Below are 27,110 nucleotides of genomic sequence, written 5' to 3'. Positions count from 1 at the left end.
CTTTGTTCTACAAACTGCATGTGGCCAAAATTACACACATTAATTTGATTTACTTTCAAGAAGAAAGGTGTTGCATTAGCTTGTTGGGCTGAAGATCAAAAAGTCCTTGCTTAGCCATTTGGTAGGCTGCTAATTGAGAACACACATAAAACATAGTTGAGGCCCACTGGGTGGATCCTGAACCTACAAAGCAAAGCCACAAGCTGTGGGCTCTGTCACTGCCCTGCTGGGGCTTTGACAAGGGCTGCTTATAGAGGATCTCTGCCAGCTCATATCTCTGAGGTTCTCTAAACTGGAGGTGGACAGTGGGGCTTTCTATTTGAAAACTGGCTTCCCAGTGGCATTTTTGGGAAGGCTATGATACAAGAACAGTGTACTGTGGAGCCATTATCATTCTTCTGGAAAAGCATTACCTCCACTGAAGTCCCACCCATATCTGGCTGATTCCAGGCAGTGAAGGTTTTCCTGTGCAGACTCCTGCGTGGTACAAAGGGGGACAAAATCTTGTCTCAGTTACTGCCTGGCTGCTTGATTAGGTTCACAGCTGAGCTGATTTTTCTGACTACAGCAGACTGTCCCCTTGTCTCCTGCCCCTGCTGCTAAGCAGCAAGCACTGAGGAGCCGAGGGTTAGGCTTTAGCCTGGGCATGCCACAGGGAAGAAATTTGGCACCACTGTCCTAGCACACACGCCTCAGTCTTTTTTCCTGATGCCTTTAGGGCTGTGTCCTGCAGGGTACTTCAAGTCTCCATGTGCACAGGCAGTGCTGGCCAGCAGAACAGAGTGTTTCTGTCATTGGGAAAGTGGCTCCAGTGCTCGATGCGGTTCAGCACACAAAATGAGATGCCTCATAGAGCCTGTAGATCGAAATAAAAAGGAAGCAGCTGAGAAAGCTGGAAGGACTGTTTTTTTTTTTTTTTAATTGATGTTATTAACTTGTCTCTTGAAGGAATCACAGTAAGGATGAGTCATCAGCACAGGGGAATGGTGCAGTGGAGAAATGTGTCTTACCTCTCTGCCTGTGACAGCATGAGGCAAGCCATGGGGACTGCCAGGAGGGGGTGAATGAGGCCAGAGAAGCAAAGGTTGCAGGCACAAAGGGATGACAGCTGTGGTGCCTCGAGGACTCTGCCTTGCCAGGAGAGGCTAAAAGATTGGAAGCAATATTAAGAGATTTCCCTAGAAAGGGAGTGAAGAGCAGAGGGATGGATTTAGAGCAGTCCACAGCCCTTAGTGAAAGGCAGGGAGTGTGAGTGTGGTGATGGCAGCAAGAGAAAGCACAGGAGGTACAAGGCTGTGATAACTACATGGGGCTGTTAGCAGTGCTACAACATCCATGTAGCTGAGCACAAGCATGTTAAATGATGTTGTAAGTTTCTGCAAATTTCTGCTTCATAAGAAGGAGAAAAAAACCCAACACATTATATCAAAACATTCCAGAGTAAATCAACAACAAAGATCACAAGCAGTAAGCACAATTTGACCTTGAAACTGCTACTACACCCTCTGACTATCCCAACACTATTTCTGTCCTTTCAGTATCTAAAGGGACTAGATAGTCTTTACGGGTCCCTTCCAACTCAAATGATTCTATGATTCTGTGATTCTATGACAACAGCATAGTCCTGGAGGTTAGCTAAAGTAGGACATGAAGATTAGCTGAAGTGGAACCCGCATCTTAGTGATGTTTCAGATACATAACATAGTGGTGCATCTTATTATCTCTGAAGGGTCAACAGAGATGCATGTGTTCATCTTGCCACAAAGGATGCTCTGCTGCGTTCCTTATCACTCATATAAATGACTGCAGTTGCATTCTAAGATGCAAACCTGCTGTCAGGTTGTAAAAAGTCAGCTGCCTTTGGAATAAAAGGAGAGTGACAGTTTGCATTACTGTCATTATTAAAGCAAGGATACAGGTAGAACTGCAGTTTGGAAGGGAAGTTAAGCCCTTCCCCACTGCAGTGGTAAATGGCCTTGAAGAAAGATAAAACAAATCTTATAAAAGGTTCCTTTAAGCCAGTGCGTGTATACAACAGAAGAGGAAAACTGAGATAGATCCAGCCTCATAATGCCAACCCATGACATTCCCATGAACAAGTGACCCAAGAATCTCCAGATTAATTGGTGCAAAGCTGTGTGTGAAGCACTCAGTGATGTAAAGTAGCTTTATGTTTTGTGAGATTTTTCCTTTTGAGCCAGGAAAGTCAAAGCTGAATGAATCATGAACAAAACCTGGAAATTCCCCAAGTATAAGCAATCATCACCAGGCCCAGTCACAAACCATCTGGATACTGTTGATGATTAACTGTCTCTGGTCAGGAAGCACTGTCCTCCAGTCAGCAGCAGGTGTGCCTCTGATAAGCCCTTGCGGCTCTGAAACACAAAATCTTAGGAAAGCTGGAACCAAAATATCATTTACAGTTGTTGCCTCAGGATAGAACAATGATACATACTTTACAGGTGTGAGGAGGGATGGAAGGATTTGACCACTTCAGGAAAGTAAGGGTGCAGAGTGAGTATGATTGCTGTCTGTAACATATAGAGGCAGGAGAAAGGAAAAGAGCCATTTAAGATGAAGTGCAATGCTAGCATGAGGAAAACAGGCATCTGTCCTCCATAGCTGTGCCTGGACCAGGAACTGGAGATACCAAACTCTGTTCTCTCCACTGCTATCTACTGTGAAGATACAATTAGATGTTCAGGGAAGGGCATCACAGGTTTGCTGCCCATAAGTGCGTGGGGCTGTGCTGCACAACTTGGGTCCTTCACTACTAGTTTTCTGTGGCATGTCAAAACATTGTGGCACTCACATTTAAAAAGTCGCTGATTGAAAAAAATGGCAGAGAATGCTCTGCTCCTACAAGGAAATTGGGACTTTCTGAGGGATGGTCAAGTCTTACAAGACAGAAAGGCAGTCTGGGGTGAAAAGGAGAGAAGCACTAACGTGATGCACTGTGTGTAGATAGTGGTTAAGTGGTTAAGTGGTTAAGTGGTTAAGTTAAGACTGTGGTCTTAACCAGTAGAATCTGCTGTTGAAGGGAACCAACATATAGAGAAACTGGAAGGTTGTTGAGGAAAGTCAAGGAAGGTGTCAAATAATGACACCCCAAGGTGTGGTCAGCATACTGTTTTGCACAACTTCTCATGGGCTAGCAGGACAAACGCTCATCCTCTCAGACAGACCAGGGTTGCTGAACCTTGCTCCTAGGCATGTTTTGAGCAGGGACAGAATCACTAGCTCTAAATGTCACTTGTATGGGTAAAGGGCAATCAGTGAATTCAAGCCTGAGAAACTTGAGTAAAGTTGTTTCTGAGCTACAACTCTGATTAAAAGTGAGGGGTTGTTTCAGCTGTAGTTTCTTGGTCTGAAAATATCTGTAAACCACAGATTCCGGTGTTCCAGGATTACAATGAGGATGCAAAAACACCCTAACAAGAAATTCTGGCAATTTTAGGGGAAAACATTTAATGGGCCAAGCCTAGACAATTTTGCTGACTGATGAGCAGCATGCGTGCAGCAACAGGCATTGGTGCCTGCCGTGACTGCAACCCATTACCTCCTACTGTCAAACCAAGGTATAAATGTCACCTCCTGTCCCTACTTCTTGTCCTTACCAGACTACATGAGAAACAGATCTCTAAGGAACATTGCTGTTCACCTAAGCACAGGGTCACAAGCAAAACGCTGCCTTGTTCATGAGTGCCATTGCCAGTTGGTGTTGCTCTTACCTAATAGCCATGCACGTGCAGCAAGTGAGGAAGACTAGTTATGTGTTGCTTTGCCAGAGTCAGCTGGCAGGCTCAGGAGGCTTCAGAAGCAGCATGTTCTCACAGGAAACTTTATTTTGCTTTCCACAGGCTGTCTGGACAAAAATAGAACCAACTTCTGGCCTCTAATCTTTCCCCACAGCTAGCAGAAGCAGTGGTAGGCTTCTAGAGGACCTTGCTGTTTGTATGTGTAGTCACCAAATGTCATGACTCCTAGCAAGAAACAGGGAGGCTGCTTTTGCAGTTCTTCCCTCTCTTGCCACATGCCTTTATTAATGTTAAGAGGAGACACATTCAGCATGTTGGCCTGGAGAAGTAGTGTTCCTAAACCAGATTACACTAATGTGCAGAGCTTCTTTTCAAAAGCTTATTACGGCCATATAGTTCAGTTCAAAGAATGTTGTTGACTTTGAAGATCATTGAGTGGAAGCCATAAAAGAAGAATTACACAATTTCTTCAAATAAAAATATCCAGTTGTCATATTTTAGTATTGGATGGCATTTAAGCACCTTCCCTCCCTTTTCTCAGTCAGTTTAATAAATCTGAAGAAGTTTGTGCATCAGTGTGCAAAAAGTAAAACCAACTTCCTGGTAATACAAATCCACATCCAAATGGATGACAACGTTACTGGTGTAAAACTTTAACAGTGGATATTCAGAAAATTCAAAAGGCAGGAAAATATAACCACAACTTTAAATCCTTCCTTCATGAGGGGAACCCAAGCTGAATAGCGGATGAAGGTCAAAGGCTTGAAGTTACCTTCAGGCCTTGCAACGAGCAATACTGGTTGAGGGGCAGAGCTCACGGTCTGGATAACAGCTTTAGGAGGTGTATGTGTCCATGCTGAGTTGAGTAAGGCATGCAGTGAAGGTGAAGAGCTGCAGGAATATCTCAAATAAGCTGGAGAAACTCAGGAGCCCCTACTTTCCACAGAAGGAAAGCAGAAGGTCTCCATGCAAGTTAGACCAATGGTAGTAGTGATGGTGCAGCATTAATGGCACAGAAAATAGATGTCTTTTAAAAAGATGTGGTCCTGTACTGGTTTTGCCTGGGACAGAGTTAATTTTCTCCGCAGCAGCCTGTGTGGCCCTGTGATGAAAACAGTGTTGACAACATGCTGGTGTTTCAGCTGTTGCTGAGCAGTGCTTGCACAGCATCAAGGACTTCTGCGTTAGTCAAACTGCCCTGCCAGCAAAGAGCTGGGGGTGCCCAGCAGCTGGGAGAAGACACAGCCAGGACAGCTGACCCAGAGTGCCCAAAGGGATGTCCCATGCCACAGGGCATTGTGCTCAACAATAAAAGCTGGGGGAAAGGACAAGGAGGGGGCTGATGTTTGGAGAGACAATGTTTGACTTACCAAGAAATGTGATGGCTGAATTGCTTGATGATGGGAAGCAGTGAATGAACTCCTTGTTTAGCTTTGCTTGTGCGTGCAGCTTTGCTTTACCTAGCAAATCATCTGTATCTCAATCCACGAGTTCTTGGATTATTTCCCATCCCACTGCAGGGAGTGAGTGAGCAGCAGCGTAGTGTGAAGCTGCTTGCCAAGGTTAAACCACAGCAGGTGCATACATGACTCCTCCCATAGTGCAAGTAAAGGAAAGCTATGCTTACAGACCCCCTGTATGGAATAGAAGTACCTGTGAGCCCAAAAGGCTGTCTGCATTTCCAGTTTTAAGAGCTAATCCTCTAGAGCTTATTACCTCTCCCTAACAACCTTGTCTTCTAAATGCTCAGACTTTTATCACAGCTAGGAATCATTAGTTACCTTTAAGCAACACAGGCCTTTAATAGTTTGGGCTCCCTGTGTAGAGAGTGCTCTTTTTCTGTGCTATCAGTAATACATGCAATTCGGCACAATTTAATTTCCTTTTTCAGTCACCCACTCAGGAAATAAGAACAAGCAATGTATATGATTAATACGAGATTCCACGTCCTTGAAGTAAAACATATGTAAAAGTGTAATAAATGGGTAATTATTCTCTCTGTCAATACTGAGGTCTGGAAAGGTCCAGGTAGCACCCTCCGCCCTTGCCCTTATCTCCCTGAACTTTCCCCCCAAGTCCTTGCATATTATTTTCCTAAACGAAGTCGCAGCAGACAACGGGCCGTGTCCATGAAAATTCCCATTCACGGATCCCCAAAAGCCTCGCTTCGGACCAAAACAAACAAACAAAAATCTTCATTCTCCTTCCCAAACTTGCAGGCGCAAAAGGGCTTTCCCGAGCATAGCACAGCGTGGAGGGGAACCCCCTTCCCAAAGCCTCCCTCGCAGCAGCAGCAGCCCCGCTCCCGCCTCCCCGTGTCGGTGCCCGCAGCAGCAGGCAGCGCCGGAGCGCAGCAGCAGGGATTTCTGGAGCGCTCCTGCCCCCTGCTGCCCAACGCGGGTCCCGCCGGCCCCGCACGCCCAGCGTGCATTCCCCGAAGGGTTCGCCCCTAAACGCCACCGGCTGAAGAAGCGGCAAAAGCGCTGTGGGAGCGAAGGGCCCGAGCGTCCTCAGCCAGCCCAAACCGCTAAGAACGCCGTTAACTAACGAGGAGCGACCAGCTGCATGAGCCGCTTTGCCTAACGCTGCGTTCCTAGGGAGCTGATGTCTTCACGGCAGAAGTCTTCTGCATTTGAAAAACGAATTCCCAACGTAATGTCACTTCAGGAATGAGCGTGCGGCATCAGTGTTGTCACTCTCTTTTTAGAGGAAGGTGCACAACTTTGTGACAACCTTGTAAAGGGAATAATGAGGCTCATATCATCAAAAAAAGAATCAGGGAAAGTAAAACAAAAATCTGCTGACATCTTCATTTCCTTCTTATTACAGATGGAAACATATTTATACATCGGATAACAGATGTTCAGAACATAGTTCAGTGGTTCACCTAGCTCCGCTTTTGCTAATGCAGTTGGCATTGTGCATTAGCCCTCATTCCACCAGCACCCTGCAGGGCTCCCGCCTGCTAAGGACAAGGACGCAGGCATGAGGACCAGCACTACTGCTGCTGCTCTACACAGTGCCAAGCCACCACTGTCCCGTGCATTTCCTGGAACAGAAAGCAAAGATGGCATATGATACAGCTTTGCTTTCCTAGCTGTGTTTGATTTTTATCTAACTAGCTCATGTAGCTGACATTTTTCCTTAGGAACATCTCCAGAAGAAAAACTTTGGTTTCTCCAGACTGCACACCATATTGTCCCATGCTCTTTCAAGGCAAAGCAGAGTTCACACATTTCTCAGCATACACCAAGCTTGATTTTTTTTCCCCCCTACTACTGTTCTTTCTGAGGCTGTGCAGAGGCTTTGGGCTAACCCACAATGAACTGAACTTGAGCCAGCAGAAATAAGTTTTGCTGACAAGGAGGTGCAGTGGGTGCCTGGGGCAGTGGGGGGCTGGAGCTGCAGTATGCTGTGTGGCTCATGTAGAACATTTGTAAATGCCAGAGGCAGGAAGAGTGGAGGGAAGCGAAAAGGAAATGGGAAGTGGCTACTCGATATGCCAAAGATGTTGAACAGCAATGAAATGATTTATAAATCTTCTGCATGTATGTGATGCATACGGATGGTGTTGGGGAGGTACTCCCAACCTTGGGAAAACAGTGTTCTGATGCTTTCCAGACTCATCTAAGTGTACTTGTGCAAGTCACCTAATTACCTTGCTTTAATGCAGCTTTACTCTGAGGCTGAAGGAAAATTGTTCTGCAGCTCTTTGGCTTTACACTTATTTTCCATAACTACCAAATCTTTATGAGCTTTGGCTACTTTTTCTCTCTTTTCCATGAATGATCTGTGTGGACACAAAGCTGAACCTGTCAAGCATTAACAGGAGTTTAGTTTAAATCTAGTTTAGAGACCACAGGCTGAGCTTTCAGAAAATGAGTGTATGGATGCTGAGAGGATGAAATAAAACTGTGCTGAATCACCTCTGAGCAAGCTCATCTTGTCATGGTCCCCTGAAGCTTACTGAGTTCCTAATGATGGATGCATTGCTTATCGTATGGTCTGGATACACACCACATCACTCGTGGCCTCCCCTGACTCCCCGACTTGGTTGTACAGATAACAGTGAGTCTTTGATGGCTTTGTACTGCAATAACATGAAGATATCAGTGTAGAGAAGATCAACAGAAGGGAGAGACAGGTGCATGCATGGGGCAGGGGAGCAGTTACCTGGTGTGATGGATGTCCCAGGGAGATGCATGGAAGGACTGGATAGCCAGAAAATTTACATTTTAGAAAAAATCCTGCAAAGCATTTACATGCTCAAGAAAGGAAAGCAGCAACAACAGAAGCACGAGTGTCAGAAAATGAAAATATACGTAAATGCCATTTTCACTGATGTTATCTTCTCACTGATATGATCCTCAAATACAAGGGGACATTACAATACAACAATACAGATTGTTTCACTGGAGAGTACAGTGATATCTGAGGGATCCTTCTAAGGGAGAATCTCATGAGAAAAATACAGCATGAATTCTTCACCACACTGTTAAACACGGCAGACATCGAAGGGAGAAAAGCTACAAACAAACAAAAAGAACTCAGGCACTGGGATTTTTTTCTTTTTTTTTTCCTCTAAACCTGTGATGCTACTCTTTAGAACAGCAAAGAAACCAGAACATACAGAAAGCAGAGACATGACTAAATCTGCTGAGAAGCACTAACAGTGAGACTTAGTTGCTCTGGAGACTAAGGTAAATTGGAAACACGGACCCAATGGCCCAAATGATGCAGAAGCTACCGAAGGTGAACAGATGAGCAAAGGGAGTAGCGCTGGTGCATCAGATGCTTTCCTATCAAAAGCATGATCACCAACCATAGGCAGAAAGCAGTGAGCCCAGAATACACCAGCACAGTCTCCTCATGGGCTCAGCAGTGAGCGTGCACTGGAAACCACAGGTACAGGCACTGACAGCTGTGTGGAACTAGTAGCAAATGGGCAGGTTTGAAAACTGAGATTTAAGTCTCTCTTTGCTACTTGCGAACATTCCTGAATAAATCACTGAATAGCAAAAGTTGGAAGGAATTCAGGTGGATCTTCAAGTCCAGCTCCAGGTTCCACACAGCACCACCCAAAATCCAAACTCTGTGTCTGAGAGCGGTGTCCAAGCACTCCTTGAACTCTGGCAGCTTGGGGCCATGCCCACTGCCCTGGGCAGCCTGTTCCAGGGCCCCACAGCCCTCTGGTGCAGAACCTGTTCCTAACATTCACCTGACCCTCCCCGACACAGCTCCATGTTTCTGCTACCAGTTAAAAGTGAGAACAGACCTTGAAAAGATAATAGTGAGAGGACATCGCTTCTAAAGGTAAGGAGGGGAACCTGGCTACAGAGTTTGTAATCAGCACATTTGAAAAATGTGCCGCAGCATCAGAAACTTACATCAGCAAATAACTGCAGAGTCTGCTCTGGATCTTCAGATGCACAGACGGAGACAGAGTGGACGGTCTTCCTTCCTTCCTTAAATTGCTTACTCTCCACTGAAGCAGCTGAGTCAGCCTGTCCAGAAACATGACAGAAACTGATCACTTCAAACCACTGTTAGCAAACAGACTAAAATAAGTGCAACTGAAAATCTCTGCTCAAAAATGAAACATTAAAAGGTTAATGGACTATATACATAATTCTTCATATAAAGAACCAGTTTTACTTCTGCCATGTCTCTCTGCTAAGTAAAAATCCAAAAATGTTCTACCTCCATATACTGAGGGATGCTTCTCATGATTATTGAACAGGTTTTGATACACGTGAGTAAAACTAACTAGTCGTTCAGGTCTGCCAATGAATAGTCACCTTAAAAGAAGCATTTGTGTGCGAACTGCCTGTTACCTTTCAAAGAACGACTACTTGGGAGACCAAATTACTGGTAAGAGTTGCTACAGAGCTTTCAAGAAGCCTTTGTTCCTTTCTTAGTGGCATTATTACTTTGAGGAAGAAAGAGAAAAATATTTTTTTTCCTCCAAAGCTAGGACTTGCATTCACTGCCATAAGTGATGCTCAGTATTTTGTCTCTGCTTGCACACCATGGAGCGTGCTGCGCCTTTCCCAGCAGGCAGCTGCAGTGTTGCTGGCTGTAGGCTGGGTCCCTAGGGTGCAGACACTCAGGGGCTCTCACAGCAGTGAACCAAGTCTTTGAGTACAGTCTCCAGTCCTCAATGAAATAAGATTGAAATGCCTAAAGGCCTTGTGAAGGAAGGATCACACAGCAGCACCTGAACAAACCCTGTACTGGGGTGGAGATTTGAGCTTCAGGATGGCTCGGCCCTGAGAAGTTGAGCATCATGTTGGTGAGGTGCCAGATTGCCATAATGTGCTGTTTTTAAAAGATGTCGGCTGTTTCTGTGGATTCACCTTGCAGCTGAGAAGATGTCTCTACCCGCAGATCAATAAATCTTTATAGGTACACAATGTAGGCAGGCAAGTAAGTCAAAAAGAAAAGAATGTGAATTGAAGTCCAAAAGAAAATTAAAAACTAGATCAAGAGCTTGTAAACTTACCAAGGACAATATTTCAATACAATATTCTTACAAACTTACAATATTCCAACGTACAATTCCCTTATTCCTCTTTGTAGCTTACCTACCTTCTAGAAAACACTCACCTCAGGTAACACCTGCTAGTTAGTAGTGCTATCTTTTCAAAGAAAAAGGGGAAAGATGAAATTGAGGAGAGGGACTGAAGACTGCACTTTTCTTTGTAAACCAGCTGACGCCTCAATCATGGCACAGCCAAATAGCCATAACATGGCCTTGGTTTTACAGCAGTCAATGTACTTAATTTGCCATGCAGCGTACCTTATTTCTGATGGACATCAGCTCTGGCAATGTTTTTCCTCAGTACCTTCAGTGCCAAAAAACATTAGAGATATTCTTCCTTGCCTTTTGCAGGAAACCTTTCACAGCTTAGTAGAATGGCTCTTCAACTTTTCACCTCAAGGTGCAAAGCAGAAATAGCCCATTTTATAAGCCTCATGACCAATAAAATGTAGGTTCAGTCTAAGCTTTTCAGACTACCTTGTCCTTTCACACAGAATCTCTTTCTTGTTTGTAAATTACCCTTTTTAAAATGTGCAGTTGATAGCAAAGCTATGGCCTCTCCAGAGCAGAGGGCTCTGATGGAGCAGTTGTTTATTTACTTTTTTTTTTTATTTTATATCAGCTTTTCATTAAGCTGAACAGTATTTTTCATTTTATTGGGATAGCTCATACGTTACATGCACTTTCATGCAAATATTTACATTTCTAGGTGTAAAATGTCAAGTAGAAATGTGTGCTCTCATTTCCTTTAGTAAGTGTTTTTGATAAAGGGCATATTCCTCTCACTAGAGACAGGGTCACTAAAGAACAACGGTCTCTAGTTTCTTTTTCTTCAGTATCTTTGAAGACTTTTGTCCTGCCTTTACTGGCTTAAGCATCTCCTCATCCGGGGATCATAGGGAGCCAACTGAAGCCATTAAGTCAGTTCTGCACTGAAGCCATAAATTCATATCCGACTTCTGTGGTAGTCTCAAAGTTCACAGGAGCCCAGCAGGTTATCTTGATACAGCACAGGCCACTGGTATAGGCAAGCAATTTTCTTTATATCCTGCAACATCTTTCCTGTGCTGGTGTGAGAAGCTGGTGTCAGGTGGCCAATACAAAAACCAAAGGTCACTATATCCTGCTAATGCTGTGTTATCCTCCCACGCTGTTTGGGGTGACAAAGCCAACCCCTGCCTTGTGAAGCAGAGAGCTCTTGTTCAGTAAATGGGCAGCCGTATCACTTGAAGGGAAATGCACCACCCATACCCTGTTCAGTGCAGGACCTAGCACACAGACTTGATTACCAAAGAAAATGAAGCTCACATGGTTTCTGTTTAATTTCTGGATTTGAAGATCAGTGCAAGAAGGTAAAAATTTAAAAAGGACTTAAGAGGGAGAAAGAAACAAGACTTGTCATTCTTAAGACACCATTATTGCACTCAGAAAGGAGAAACCATATATTTTTAATGACATAGAAGATTCTCAGAAGATAACATTATAGTTGAACTAGGCTAGCTCAGTCTTTAGTGATGTAAAAATTCTCTTTAAACTAAAACTACTATCTATAAGCAGTTTTGTAGTTCATGGAAAGGAGATGGTGGTGCACAGTGAGTTCGATGAGCTGAAGGTTTCAGCTTGACAGGTAGAATAGCCAGATAAACTAAAGGAAGGGAGGAAATCCCTAGATTCAGGAGCCCAGAGGTAATACTCCCATATGGGCTGTGCTACAGTTTTTGAAGCAACAAAGAAAAGACTTAAGTGAAAATAGTGACTGCAATCAGACAGCTTCTTCCCACTGCCCAGATAGCCTGATGTTTTGCCATACTACTTACCTGTGATTTTAGAACTCTTTTCTGTGTAAGGACTCCTTTCCCCAGTTTATCTACTACTTCTGCTGTCAAGGTATATTCCCTGAACACTAACCTACTGTACGGTCTCCAGTTGCCTCAAATGCACTGCATTAACTACATAAAAGAATTTAAGGAAAATAGAGAAGAAAACAAAATTCTTTTTAGTGATATTTTACTATGCTTGTTGCTATACTTTTACCCCATCTTAGAAAGCACTTAAACCATCTTCACTCTGTTTATTCCAACTTCTCTTTTATCAGTTACCTGGGCCAACTCAGCTGGGCTTCAGTCCTGATTGTGTGGTGTGAGCATAGGTTTAACTCATTTCCTTGATAGACCAGACGCTCCCCTTGAGCAAATTCCTTGATAAATCAGACTGTTAAAGAAAGAACAAATACGCTCTCTGTTATAACTCTGTTTGAATATCAGTGTGTGAGTTTGGGAGTTGTTAAGTTACAGGCAGTAGGACTAGTTTAGGATTCCCTCACTCTTTCAAGAGGCAGTTGTGAAGATAGTGGTGGAAGAAAGTTTATGGGTCCACCTGTGTATGAGAATTCCAAGCTTTATGGGAGATGAAGCCCAAGAAGGATTGTGATGTTACACTCTGTTGACAGTTGTGTGACCTAGCTTCCAGGAATGGCTTGTGTGTTTATTTGAAATTTGCACTGCGCAAATTACAGAGACAGTTTTGGAAGAAAAACCAAGTAGGCAGCCCTCTCCCTGTTCATATGAACATTCTGTAAGGTTGGAAAATCACATTTCAGTTTGTGGTGGTTTTTTTTTCTTCTTTTATTTCTGTCTCCACCCAGGATGTTCTAGGGTACAAAGAGGATCCTTTTCAACAACACAGTGAAACAACAAGCTATCTCACATCATTTGTGCATCAGCATAATAACCAGGAAAAGGCTACAGAGTTCTAAAGAACCTTAAAAGCATGATTTTTTTTGAAAGGTTGTTCAGCATCTGATGATGCAGCTCAGAACAACTTAGCTATGTTTCTTAATACCTTGACTGGTTCTGGAGCACCATATAATATACAGTATAGGAAAAGAGGGTGCAGTGGAAAAGCCAAGAACTAGATATGTGCTACATTTGAGAGGTTTTACAATTCTCTGCTCTGCAAGGATATTGTCTATGTGTATGCTCAGTGATGTTTGTAGTCATCTGTTAGGGCTGCCTATCTCTGTTAAGCTAGTGCTATGGCTATCTTTGCAGTAGTACTTGCCATCTAGATGCCTAATAGGCTAGGTGGGTAGCTCATATGGATCTCTTCAGATTTATGTACAGGAATGATTTTGAATACATGCAACTATGAAAATCCAGAACAAGCAATGAGGTAAAGTAGGAGAAAGGGAGATAAGTGTGTCTGAGATGGCCTCATAGCTGATAATCCATTAAAACAGGATGGCTCCGAGCAAAAAAATTCCCCCACTAAGCCTAGTACTTTATGAGTTTGCCCCAACTGAGAGCCTATCTAGAGTGCTCTTTAAATCCATGAAGATTTGCTATCATTTACATCAAGAAGAAGCAGCAGATTTCTAAAGTTTCTAATCCTCAAAGACTGCCAACTACATCTACAAATTGTCCTGGCATCTGGAGAAAGGTTTTCAAAAGCAGCAGTGTATTTCTTCTCAATATGCTCATTGTAAGGGGCCTGGTCACACCAACTGACCTCTATCACCATTCAGCGCTATTTTCTTGCTGCTAATCATCATTGAGGTGTGGGCTGGGAGGGGAGAGAGGAGGAGGTGAATTCACCTCTACATGTAGAAAAGTTGAGATTTTTCTCCTTCTAATCCCAGTTTTCTCTTCTTTCCCATGTCTTGCAATGAACTTTCAATGCTGGACTTGCATCATCTTCATCCTTCCACTTGCAGTGAATCACCACCTTGCCATGACAGCAGATGTTGACTCTAATTAATTGTTTAGGAAAAATGCCGTGCTCAGAGACTGAAAGCTTATCCCAAAAGCTGCACAAACACAACTTGGGTGTCTGCTGGAATCACCTTGGTGCTTAGATCACAGATGTGGCTGTTTCCATGGGCTCTGGTCCCCTTCTCATGCTGAATGGTGCTGTTGTCCGCAGACAGTCTCGCTGCTGTGGTAGAGTGAAGGGTTGTGGGATGGAATAGAACTGGTCCTTCCTGCAAGTGTCTGGAGCTATCCTGTGGTAGGGATTTGGGCCATTCAAGTTACAGGGAGTTAAAATTTCAGAGTTTTACTGTCCCTTATGGATGCCCCTATTTGCATGTACCAATTTGATGTAACACATCAGAATCTGGTTTATTCAGACAGCTGAACTGTGTGGCCATGACTCACACCTGAGGTAAATACAGGATGTGCAAGTAAAAGTTCTGCATACATCTAGCTTTGAAATTCATTTAAAAGCATTTACAGGAGCTGGCTGTCTCAAAGTGTAATTGCTTTTTTGGGGGGGTATAAATTCTTCTTAACCTCTATGCCCTGAAAACACAGCAGCACAAGTGGTTTCTGGGACTGTTGTTTTTCCTTGATGGTCCCCAGGGTATGTACAAGAACTTGTGTGTTATTTTTCCCCAAGCTAGTGGCAGACATTAGAAAATTGAATTTAATGTTCAAATATGCCAGGCATAAATATGCGTTGCATATCTCACAGTAAACCTAAATGAAAGGAAGTTCTGAGAAGGCAGATAGCCATTTTTCAATTATATGTGACAAATGTGCCATTTCTGATAGCCTTGTCAGTAAAAAGCAAGAGCTGGAAATGCCAGGCTGTTCAGCGAAGCAGGATCAACATTCCTAATACTGGGCGAGATCACTAATAGCTTCCACATCTTCCAAAACAATCAGCCTTGATTGTTCCTCTGAATGCATTCCTCCAAACTTCATCTCATTAATTGCATATATTTTAGTGTGGACAAATGTTAAAAATAAGATGACTGCAAGCATGAGGACTGTGAAAAGAATGTCCAGTTGCCTTAATGTTGTGAGGCTGTTTGTGGCAAAGCTGTTAACAAAATATGCAAGCTAAAATTCAAAGGAAAGTACTGTGCTCTTATTTTATTCATGCAACTTAGCACGGAAAAGATGAAATTAGGTTTGTGAGACGTATTATTCAAGGTAATGAGCTAATGTGGGTGATGGTGACTCTTCTAGGGAGAATTTATTGCATCTCTGAGAATAAAATATCACAACATACAGGTTTTAAGAAGTCTGAGAGTCATATTCCTCCTTCAGAGACTTAGACATGCCTATACCTGAAATAAAAGCAGAGGTTGTCCATTGCAGATGTGTCTTAGAATGTATAAAGAAAGACACTGTGTACACAGAATTTTCTTCATGTATTTAACTTTCCCTTCAGTGATTTAACATAGCAAACAAAGACAGTTAAAGAGCTTTCATAAGCATAGTCACTGTTCTCATTTAAAAGAACCGAGCGAGAACCAGCACTATAACAAAGCTGTCTCTCTTAAGAATTAAACAGTGAGAATGCTCAGGTAAAACTTTAAAAGTAACTGATCATTAAAAATTCTTCTTCTTGCATTTACTTAATTTAACAGCTGGGAAGAGCCATAATCTAAAGAAGATGTGTATCCAATTCTTCAAAAAAACATGTGTCAAACTTAGTACTAAGAACTGGAGAGGTACAATGGGATTTTAAATGGTATCCTTAAAGTATGCAGGATACTTTGTACTTTATTCTCATTGGGAAGCGATGGAGTCTTTTAAATCATGATTTTTCTTTACTTAGAAGCAAAATGAATACAGTAAAAAAATGAAGCAGTAGTTTGTATTTCTGCCTCAGTTTTCTCACCACCTTGAAGTGGTTGCTGGGCTAATAATTCATTACTTTTGGGTGGTCTGGGATCCTTCTGAGGTATCCTGGTCTCTGGAGACCTTTCACCATAGCTATGGGCTTGAAGGTTGGCCAGTAGCATCTCTGCTGAAAAGGAAAGTCTAAGGCATCTTTGCTAGTATCTTCTTCCTCTCTTCCACTAAGTGTTTGCTGTTTCTTTGTGTGAAGCTATATATTGCCTTCCCAACATTTTTTTTTTTTTTTGCCAGCTCTCTAATCTCTAGATGGGAAAGAGAAAGAGATTTTGCTGCAACTGAATACAATTATAAAGACAAATGGTGTTGCATCTGGAAGAGACAGAGCACATCTTCGTTAGCATCTACATTAAATAATACAGCAATTTCCTTACTTACCAGCCACATCTGTGCATTCGACTTCCACAGACTTGCAAAGACTCCCAGTAGATTACTTCTGATGAAAGCTTCTATTCCAAACACATTTAACATGAACCACAGCACATAATCTGACTAGGGTGTTAGGAGAAATAGTTCAGCGTATACCATGTCTGTTATGATGGCTTCATTAAAAAAACAGTTTTGCAATATCTTTTAGGCTTTGTACAATAAGAAACCTTGCCACTGCAGAGGGCTGTTGTATATGGATCTCAAGCATCTTGCAAACACCAAATTTCACAACTTTTTGAAGAACCTTTCCTTGTAGAAAGGACACAGATAAATGAGAAAGCCAAGTGGCAAGCTGGTGATGGAAGGAAGAGCCAGCAGTTCAGGAGTCCTGTCAATTCAGTTGTGTGCAGAAACTGCTGGCTAGTGTGCCCATCGTACCCAACATGAATACTCTAAGAGCAACTTTCCCAGTGCCATTTTGCCCCTGAAGTACGTCACTTTGTACTGCACTGACTGGAAGCTGTAGTGCAGCTCTTGATAACTTCTGCATGTGGCAGACAAGTTTTTGGAAATTTGTGGGGGGAACTATGCCTTGTGAAGATATGACTGGCTGGTGAGCATACCCAGCACTCCCCTAAGAACCCACCACTCTTCCCAGCCCGCCTAACCTTCCTGCTTCTCCTTGTAACCCCTGAGCTGGCCTTCCAGGCCTCCCATTTCCCCACTAGTTCACTGGGTTCAGGCAGGACCCGGCCCTGGTGTGTTGTGTGGCATGTAAAAATACGGCCCTGAATAATCATTAGTTTAACTTAAAAAAAAATCAACTTTTATTCACAGACTTTGCAAAAAAAAGTTACAACTAATATAAGCATTGTTCCATGTCACCTATATTTACGGTAAGGTGCAATTACTTCATATTCATTCTTGGTATCTGAACAACAGCTAGAATCACTGGCTCTCCTCAATTTACTCCTACAGAAAATGTCAGCAGGATCTAATTATCTGAATGAAATGAACTTTCACTGAAGCGCTCTTTCTTATCTGCACAAGAGTTGAGCTAGGCATTCTATTTACTGGAGCTATGAGTTTGCATATTTCATTCTCTTCCTGGAAAAGGTGCTCAGATATATGTACCCCACGCATGATCAAGCCTCAGGTGAAATGGCTGAGAAACTGTGTTGGACTGGGTGAAGGATTTCTTGCAGTGCCTCAGCTGGTTTTAAGGATTTGGATGATGAGTTCTGGCTTTACAGCTCTTCAACCTGGGACCCAATGACCCGTCAAGCTGCAGATGGTCCTGTGCATTTCTACAGGGAACTGCTTATTTCTTTTCACTCTGAAAGAAATATGTTTGCCTGTCTATGCTGCAAGTCTTGCGGAACACAGACTACAAAAGCAAGAAACACACAGTACATTTCCCTACCCTTGGGAAGGGTCAACTCTATCTACTGAAAAGGTCCAGAAGATAGGCAATAACTTTTAAATATTAAAGACAAATTGTGTCCTCTGTTAATGCCAGCACTGAGCAATGAGTCTGAGCAGTGATTGTAGGAAAGTTATCTACAAAGAGTTCACAAATGCTGCTGAGATTAAGTCACCCAGAGAAACAAAAGGTATACAAGGAAGAAAATGTGAGAAAATTTCATCCTAAAACATTTGCAAATGAATTGATCAGGCACTCATTTCTAACAGGAGCATTGGCAGCAGCATGGCCTGCTTTGCAGAGCTGTCCTGCTGTTTCTACCAGTGCTTATAGCATTTTTAGCACTCAGAGATTTTAAACTGGAAGTGGGCATGTGTCATTGTGATAATTTGTTCTTTATAAGTCAGGTCTGAGAGCTTCCCTTTTCCAACAGCGGTGGCAATGCTGAAGAGCTTGGGTGTGCCTCTACTGACTCAGACTAGGGACTGGAATGTAAAAGACTCCTCATCTCCATTTATCTGATGCTCTCAGACTTTTAGTTGAATGAGAAGTGACTCTTTTTCTAGCCCTTAGAAAAGACAGTGTTTGTAACCTCCTTTGGAGCAGGCAGCTCTGTCTCTCTTGATGGGTAGAAACTCCTTGTGTTTGTACTCCTTGTGTTAGCTTAGTTATATTGCAGAACACGAGCACTGGGCTTGTGTCACCTACCCCAGTTTTTCATTAGTGTCTCTCATTCCTTTCTGCAGACTTGTCCTGGCACAGGCTGCAGAACGAGACATGAATTCTCCAAATACCCTTGCTCATATTTAACTCCCTTTGGTTCATGCATGCATATAACTGCTGAACGTGAGAGTGAGTCTGTGATCCATCTGTATCTCGGCCCTAGACCAAAGTGAGGAATATAGAAATTGTCTTAGTCCAAGAAATGCCCTGGAAAATACATATGTTGATTATCACTTGGAAAAGAGCAAGCAGAAGTACATAAATAGCCTGACAATTCAGGTATCTTTTTCCTCTAAATCTGTATTTGCCATGAAAGCAGATTTCACTCTAACTAATTTGATAAAAGCACAGACTTGCAGAGTTTACTTAGATGAGAGCATTGTAGATCTGTCCTTTGTTTTTTAATTTTAACACACATAGCAAATGCACAGAAGATTCCTCTGTTTAATATAATGACTTAGCAGATTCACCTTGAATAGATCATCAGTGGTAAGTGCCTGGAATCTGAAAATTAAACAGCTGCTGTGCTGAGTGTAGTTACATTATTTTATTTGAGGTTTTTTTCTCTAGCACTTCATTCAGTCACAGCATTACCAATTGATCCTTTCCACCTAGCGTTCCTTTGGACAGAAAAGGTGCTTCTGAAAATCTGACAATTCCTTTGGTACTCCAAATATCAAAGATCAAGGATTTATATATTACATCAAGTGATTAAATACTGCAGATGGGAGACAAAGTTAAATGTCAATTTTTCCCCTATCCTTGATTGCCCATGACCTCTCTCAGCTGTAGCAGTTTCCCTAGCACCGGCGCCACTGTTTTATATCCAATATTAAACCGCTTAACATAATATGCAGTCCTTGAGCTTTGATGCTTCTTCTGAGAAGTACCAGTGGATGTGCCGGTGATTTTGATGAGGTAAGACGTTTTACAGTCAGTTGCCAAGAAGGATTGTTCGTTAAAGAAATTTTGGTGCACAGGGGTGTAAGCCTGATAACTGAAATGTAATCACTTGCCATGTACAGTATTCTACCTATCAGCTTAAAGTGACTTCTTAATTTGTCTTCCAGTTGTAAAAATGTTGAGCAGTGTTGTATTGCTCTTCCTCCCCTGACAACTGAGAGATTATAAAATTGTCATTTGTTCCACTGAGCAATTACTCTCTGTCATTTAAAAATTCCAAACCGAAAACAGCAAATAAGTCAAATGTTTGTCTCAATTTTTCCTAGGTGTAGAAGATCCCTAGCAAAAGTTCAGCTGCTGCTGTGGACAGTATGGGAACAATACAGCTATTTTAGCAACCAGTAGTTAATGTCGGACTGTCTGTTTGCCCTGGCCTCTCATCCAGACGGAGCACTCAACCACTTGCTAAGTTTCAGCACATGCTAACACCATGTTGAAGCCTTCCTCCCTTTTACTATATGCTTCTCTAAGCCAGCACTCTGTCCCCTGGTGCGTCTAGGGTGCCTCAGTGCAGTACAAAGGCTCCATGGGCCCTGCAGGCCTGCGTTCCTGAGCAGTCTCCAGCAAACAGCTGGCCTCCAAGACTGGCTCCCAATCCTAGCACCCAGAACAACTCCCAGCACCACGGTCAGGATCCACATCCCTGATGTGTGGCCACGACAGAGTGACTGCTGGGGACCTATCTGCCTCGCCATGCTGCTTTAGAGACACTGGAGAGGGTGGGTGCCTTGCCTTGCAGCAACCAGCAGCCAGAGTGATTTGCTTGGATTGCTGCATTCCTCCTGGAGTCCAGCAGATGGTAACATCATCATGCATATTGGCTCAGCTCTTATTTAGGGGGCCTGAAACAAGAGCTTGAGCTTATTCAAATGCACTGCAACGTCCTACACAGAGTTAAAAGAAAATTTAAAGGAAATTCTAGCTTTTGGTACCTCACAACTGTTCTGAATCTGATCAGGACTCCTTTGAAGTTGCACAGAGCAGTTTTCTTTTGAATGTCCATTTATTAGTTTTATCATTTGTTAAGGTATTAATCTATAGTCTGAGCTACAGCTTTAGTTTTCAACCAGAAAGTCTGGCATTACACAGGGTTCGCAACCATTTAAAGACATACGTGATTCTTATTGCCACAAATGGCAACCAGATAACTGAACAGGATAGGAAACGGGCTTGGGAGAAATGTTTGTTTACTCCCCTACCCACTTACTCCCCTTCATTTTCTTCAAAATTTATGAAACTGCCTGTGCACTTCTAATGTTTTTGTATATTTATCTACTTCTTAAAAAAAAAGGTATTTTCAAGCATTCAGGTTTTTCTGATGAGAACAAGTTCTTACTAGAATGAGAGAGACAGAATCAGGAAAATTATTACAAAACAAGGATGGAACCTGGTGCTTTTCATTTCTTCTCCCCCTTCTGCTCTTCCTCCTTTCAGCACATTACAGAAGAGCTGAGAGGACTCTTTGGAGACAGCATGCCCTTGCAATAGTGGGGGACTAATTGCTAGTGGAGTGGCTGCGAAGTGTCAAGTTGTCAGAGGCACAGAGAGGCTGCATGAACTTTAGGCCAGGCTCAATGGGATGCTCTTGAGTATCTATCTGGTTGTACCTAAAACTGTTAACAATTTAGAATATGTGCCCTTGAGTATGTGACTTGAAAGCATTAGCAGAACTGTAGGATGCATGCATGTTTTTAATATAAGGTTTATTCACTAAGCACTAAATGAATTCTCAGTCAAAGCTGCTTTCTATGCACTGCAATCTTGTCACTGAGACATGCATGTGTGCATTCCTCACATGCAAAATAATGTGCGAAGTGATTTTACTTCTCGTAGTGCATGTGCTATGTACCAAGGAGATCATTTTGGTAAAATTGCCATTTTATGCCTAGAAGAAATGAATTAACAAGTTTGACTATCTCTTCTTGATAAAATTTTAAACTGTACATGTTAAATCCTGGGATTTAATGCTATTAGTATAATGTAACTCTCCTTTATATTTTACTTTCTGTAGCTTCTTATCTATCAGTGTAATTTATTTAACAGAGCTTGTAAGTTCGGCAGTAATATCAACTCTGTCTTTAGCTAAATAAGAAGGCATCCTTTAGAAATATGAGGAATCTAATATGCTTCAGTTTTGGCCTGATTTTGCTGGTTCTTTTTGTCTTGTGCCCTGTAGTAGGATGAGTTTCGTTTTATTTTCCTACACCACATATACTCTGCCTTACAGTGTGACCTGTCATGGGAGAGCAGGGACCTCACTGCCATTTGGCTGGACAAGGTCACATGAACATTTGATTAGGAGTAGATGGTTTCTTATTTCCTCAAAATTTCCAAGCCTACCACAAACAAGTCTGCAGTTGACTGTGGGTTGTGCCTTGCCCATGGGACTCCCTTCTGAGTTTCTCAGGACACAGTGGCTGAGATTCCCACTGGCCTACACACTGCAAAACCCACCGGTTTTTGCACAACTCTCTGGCCAGGAGAAATTGAAAAAAGGTGAAGTAAATATCAATTAATACAACCATACCACAGTTAGATCTTGATAGTGATAACTTAAAATGCTGGTAGCAAAGATGAAAGCAAACTTCATTCAGGTGTGTGAAAGAACTCAAAGTGTTCATTGCTGGCATGAAGACTGCATTCTTATTTAAATGTTTGATCTTGCAAACTTCTATAATGCTGCACACAAATCTTTGCTGATGAATGATGACAGAGCTTTTCACTTGCCATTTGATAATTCATTTCAATTGTAGCAGAAAATAATTGCTCTGTTCAAGCATATCGGGATGCACTTTCTCTGTCCCTATTGACTACATTAGAACAGGCAACTCATCCACATCTGATTTTAGCACAGGCCACAAACGTTATGACTGACTCATTATTCAGCCACTTCTTAGTCCTAAAGAATAAGCCTCCAATGAGTTGCAATGGTTTAATAACAGTGTCTTCCTGTTTTATAAATCACTCGGGTATTCACTGGTTTCTTGGAAGAATCTAGGAATCTCTAGGAATGCTGTTGTTGGAACTCACATTGCAGTCACTCTATTTTGCTCAAAAGGATTAAAAATTGAGATATAAGATTTTGATTGTGGAACAGATTGAGTAAAGAAAAATAAATGAGTTTATATTTTGTCTGCATTCAAGATATGTCCTAAATAAATGGTTCAAGTGTAGGCAGAATTTTCAAAGAAAAGTTGATGACTCAGAAAAACATGTCATACCAGTTCTCTGCTTGTCTACAAGGTTGCAGAGACCATCTAGCTCTGCTTTTAAGGAGTCCTGAGTCAAAAGACATGCATCACTTGGGCAAAAAATTTCCTGCTTCATAGGTGATCCTTGGGTCACTCAGAGAAAGTAAATGCTATTTGCCTTCTAGAATGTCCTTTTGTTTTTGCATTGACTAGGAAAGATATAAATGAATCCTTCATGTTACCCAGTTTGTTGGGAACATAAGGGTGCAATGACAGTTCAGACCAGCCCTTCCTAAAATAGTCAGGGTTCAGAAAATTGTCTGATCCGTTTCTAAATCCTGCAAAATAGCAGAGAAAAATTTAGTAGGTGTACTGTACTGCATGAAGCTTTTCTAAATTCTCACTGGGGCAGTTTTTTTGTCTTCAGGGAAAGTGAATGAACACACCGAAATATCTCTATAGTAATGAAAGAAATCTCATTGTGCCACTGGAGATTGAAGCTGCATGGCCCTGTGGGTAATAAATTGCTACTATTCAGACTCATGAGAGCATCAAGGAAAGCTGATGCAGAGTACTCTAATGACCATTATAACTGAGTGTAGTGAAAAAGACTGTTATTTAAGTACATTTCAAAATGTTCTGTAAATTGGGCAAAGGTACAGCTGTGCTTATGCTCTGAGACAGCCTCTGGTTTTATTCAGTCTGGCAGACTTTGCTCTTTGAATTCAGGATTTATCTCTGTGAGATAAATGCTCTTAGTATTTATGGCCTCTGTTTGTCAGGGAAGATGCAAAACCAGGGAGAAGCGGTTGCATTCATACAGGCTCCAGCTGGATAGCACAGGCTTTGGGGGGCTTTGGGGGATGAAGGCAGAGACAACTGAGGGGAGAGTCCTGCCACCATTCAACACTGCACTAAGTTATCGTCCCAAAAGCACCTACTTGTATCTTGAAGCAAATGTGACCCCTGTGAAGCCAGTGTTTCTGACTGGACTTTTAAGAAGAATCTTTGAGGCTGAGTTATAATTCCTCATGGGCAATTAGACGGCCAAGAGCCATGTTTATTGCTTATATGACCTTCTGGACCAGAGAGTCCAGACTCTCCACCCCATTGCAAGTAACTCAAGTTTGTTCTGGATATACTCCTATCCCAGTTTATAGGCTACTTTGTTTACAGAATCATTTGAGAGTTCATACAAACCTATTTGACAGAAAGTAAGGAAAGGAAAGCACAAAGTTTCCTTGCTCTGTCATATGGGCAGTGAAATTTATGGCACACTGTCAGCCAGTCATTACAATATGTCCTTGCCTTGGGATTTCCAGCTTGAGGTAGGTCAACAGCACTTACACTTTTTTGGCTGTGTCCTTAATGGTTGATTTTGCCTTTAGACTACCTGTGGCTTTTGGGTCTAATTGAGTCTTTTTATTGAGTACAGTATTCCACGTATTAGTCTGAAGAGAACATTGCAGATAATGCAGAGCCATGCATTACACCTACTCAGATTGGTTTAGCACCTGACAGGTAGGTTGTGATCAAGTAACTGAGTCAAACAACTTGCAATAAGCAAGCAACCAGCAACATTTGGGAAGCCAACAGTGCAACAAATCATCTGTATGAGCCTCATGTTCAGCACATGGGGTCAGACCTACGTTATCTAGGAACCATCTAATCACAGTTTGTTTGAGGTGTAGTAAATAAATGCGGCCATCTTAGCTAATGAATTAGCCACGGGGAAAATAAAGCACATGAAATACAATCAATTGCTTACTTTAGTGACTTTCCTAGAGAATAAAATGACTGAGTCAGGAGTCACAAATTTATCATAACAACATCACAGCTACCTGTCAGAGATGTCTGAGGGGACACTTCACTGGACTTGAGGTAGAATATTGCTGCAAAGACCAATGTCCTGGTTATTACATAGCTGTTTGCTAACATACTTTCCTGAATAAATTTTCAGCAATTGGTGGTAATCCATCCTGCCTTTGTCAGGCAAAATGGAGATTTTTTTCTTGAATGAAGCCCACAAAAGCTAACAGAAAGACAAGTGTTTTTCTGCAGAGGGGTTCTATGTTCCAAATACTGGTCATGTTCAGAGCATCACCAAGTAATTATAAAGAGAAAAGAATGAACTGAACTTTCACTCCCAGTCACCACTCTGAGTTTTCAGTTCTAATTGATTATTGAGAAGCTGCACAGAATAACTCATTGCTTTTTTACTTTTACATATCTGTGAATAACAACTTCACTAAAGCTAACAGTGAAATGACTAAATAAAGCTGTTTGACATTTATTAATAAGTCATTTTCCTTGTTAAAGTTGAAGCTGATGTCAACAACAAAATTTTTCATGATTCCAAACCTTCTTGGCTATTTACTTCTCATGATATTATCATCTGTGTATAACTCGTGAATCCAGAAGTAACTGAAGGAAGCAGCTGAGGATAGGCTGAACATGCAGCAGGTCAAATAATGTTCTGACCAAGCATTTCTCTTCCTAGGTTAGTGCTCTGCTGTGCTTGTTTGATTCCTTGTGTAGTTATGACCATTTGAAATGATTCAAAATCATGAGAGCTTGAAGTAACAGAATAATTATGTTTAGATATGACAACATAAGTCAGAAGTTTTGATGAATGACAACTGTAGAGGAAGTATGTGCTAAATGCTGTCACCTGCCCAGATGAAGCTTTTTCAGGCAATTTGCAAGCTGGAGATCTAGCACATTGGTATGAAAAAATTGCTTGGTTTTTGCACCAAACAAAATATCTCATCTCTACTGATTTCCACCTTAAAAAAGTGCAAAATAAAATCTCTGTCATTCTAAGGCTTTTCCTTCACGTATTTGGAATGTTCAGTCCATGTTTTACCTACCTTGTCAAGTGGTCACTCACTCTTCTGGAGTCTTTTATTGGCCCACACTGCTCAAAAAATGTCTGGTTTTCCGACTTCCTACATTAGTTTCAGGCAGGCTAAAGCCAATTTGTCGTGTGTTTTGACATTTCATTTGTGAACATGCTTAGTGACTACGCTGGTAGGGAAAGAGCATGACAAAATAAAAGACACAAGTAAACGGAAAGATTAAATATTGTTAAAAGTATTGTCAATATTCTGCGGAATTAAGATTTCAGAGCTGTGGAGAGTTCGTTTCAATGCATACTGTTTTATAAACTGTATTGGTTTTACATACTCTGTGGTGATTCCGTAGGAAATCTATTAATTAACTTCCTACTTATCTGACAATGAAGTTCAAAGGAATAAAAAAATACTTAAAAATATAGAATTACAAATAACTTGATTTCTGAAATATCTTATACTTGTTAAATATACATATTCTAGCTACATTTATTTGCATATTCTTTTTAAAAATTCAGAATTTAAATGCATCCAAATTAGTTCTGCTTGTTTTAAGAAAGGAGCTCAACTTCTGCTTTATACAGGCTTGAATAATTCTGCTGAAACCAATGAGACTCCAAGGGTTTTAGTTTACTGCTGCTGAAGTAACTGGAAATTGGATCTAGGTTTGAAGGACTAGAAATTCAGGCATCACTAGCACTGAGTGAAAGCTAAAAAGCCCTTAGTGTGGAAGTCTTCAATGCCATCTACCAAACAGTGTCTTGCACATTTCACTTTGATGCTCCATGTTGGCAGTGCACACTTCCTTCTTTAGGGTGTATAGAGAACTGGGCCACCAACACCTGGGTTCAGTATCTAAATGCGCCTAATGACAACAGCATTAATAAACCTCCAATCTTTTCCATATCTGCCCTAGGAAAATGAAGGCACGCAGCTAGGAGTATGACACCTTGATGTATAAGACACATGTACTGGCCAGGTTCCCAGGTAAAAGAAACAACAAAGTAATACTCACAGTCAGAACTAGAGCTGTCTTGGACTGCCTCTGAAATCAGGCAGTCTCACCAGAAGTGCAGGAGTACATTGGCACAAGGCTGACTTCCATGCTGAGCATCTGAGGTGGAAACAACTATCGCTGGCTGCCAATGAGCTGAAAGGTCCAGAAGGCTAAGGTGACAGTCACCCAGCAGTAAGTTATGTACCAAGACTATTTATTCAATTTTTCCAAGCGCAGACAGCAGGATTTGATGAAGACTGCAGAAGTCTGAAAAATAACATACCAGTTGGCAGGTGCTGGAGATGAAAGAAAGATGGGATAAGGTAACGTATTCCTGAAATTGTCATGGCTCATGTTTTGACGGTGTTACAAAGGAAATCATTTGCCCAGTTTTGAAATATGAATTCAAACTTCTGTTCTATTAAACACACATCAGTATGTTGCCACCTGTTCCAGTCATGCTTGATAATGAACAGTATGCAGAGATAATACACCCGTCTGGCCTTGTAAATGTGTTGCAGGGGAAAATCAAAATTAGGTAATGCAAGTCAAATTTGGATGGATAGTCTTATTACAGTCAATGTTAAATCCTGTGCCCTTAATTACTTTGTTGCCTGAATTGGAAACCCTTCAAATAACTGCTGGGGG

At 41.8% G+C, this 27,110-nt stretch overlaps 1 long non-coding RNA gene across 1 annotated transcript in view; it reads right to left on the bottom strand.

Moving 5' to 3' along the window:
• LOC110400588 overlaps window positions 1–27,110 on the bottom strand; it is a 72,786-nt gene that overhangs the window by 12,440 nt on the left and 33,236 nt on the right. The window contains exons 4-7 of the long non-coding RNA XR_002439950.1: window positions 26,481–26,729; window positions 25,484–25,640; window positions 12,399–12,510; window positions 9,146–9,262 (exon numbers count right to left, since the gene is read on the bottom strand). This is a non-coding gene — a long non-coding RNA (uncharacterized LOC110400588). The remainder of the gene's footprint in view (window positions 1–9,145; window positions 9,263–12,398; window positions 12,511–25,483; window positions 25,641–26,480; window positions 26,730–27,110) is intronic.

Source organism: Numida meleagris, chromosome 1 (assembly GCF_002078875.1).
Source record: "Numida meleagris isolate 19003 breed g44 Domestic line chromosome 1, NumMel1.0, whole genome shotgun sequence".
Lineage (NCBI taxonomy): Eukaryota > Metazoa > Chordata > Aves > Galliformes > Numididae > Numida > Numida meleagris.
Note: the sequence above shows the minus strand (reverse complement) of the source record. Positions and strands in the feature narration are given on the sequence as shown.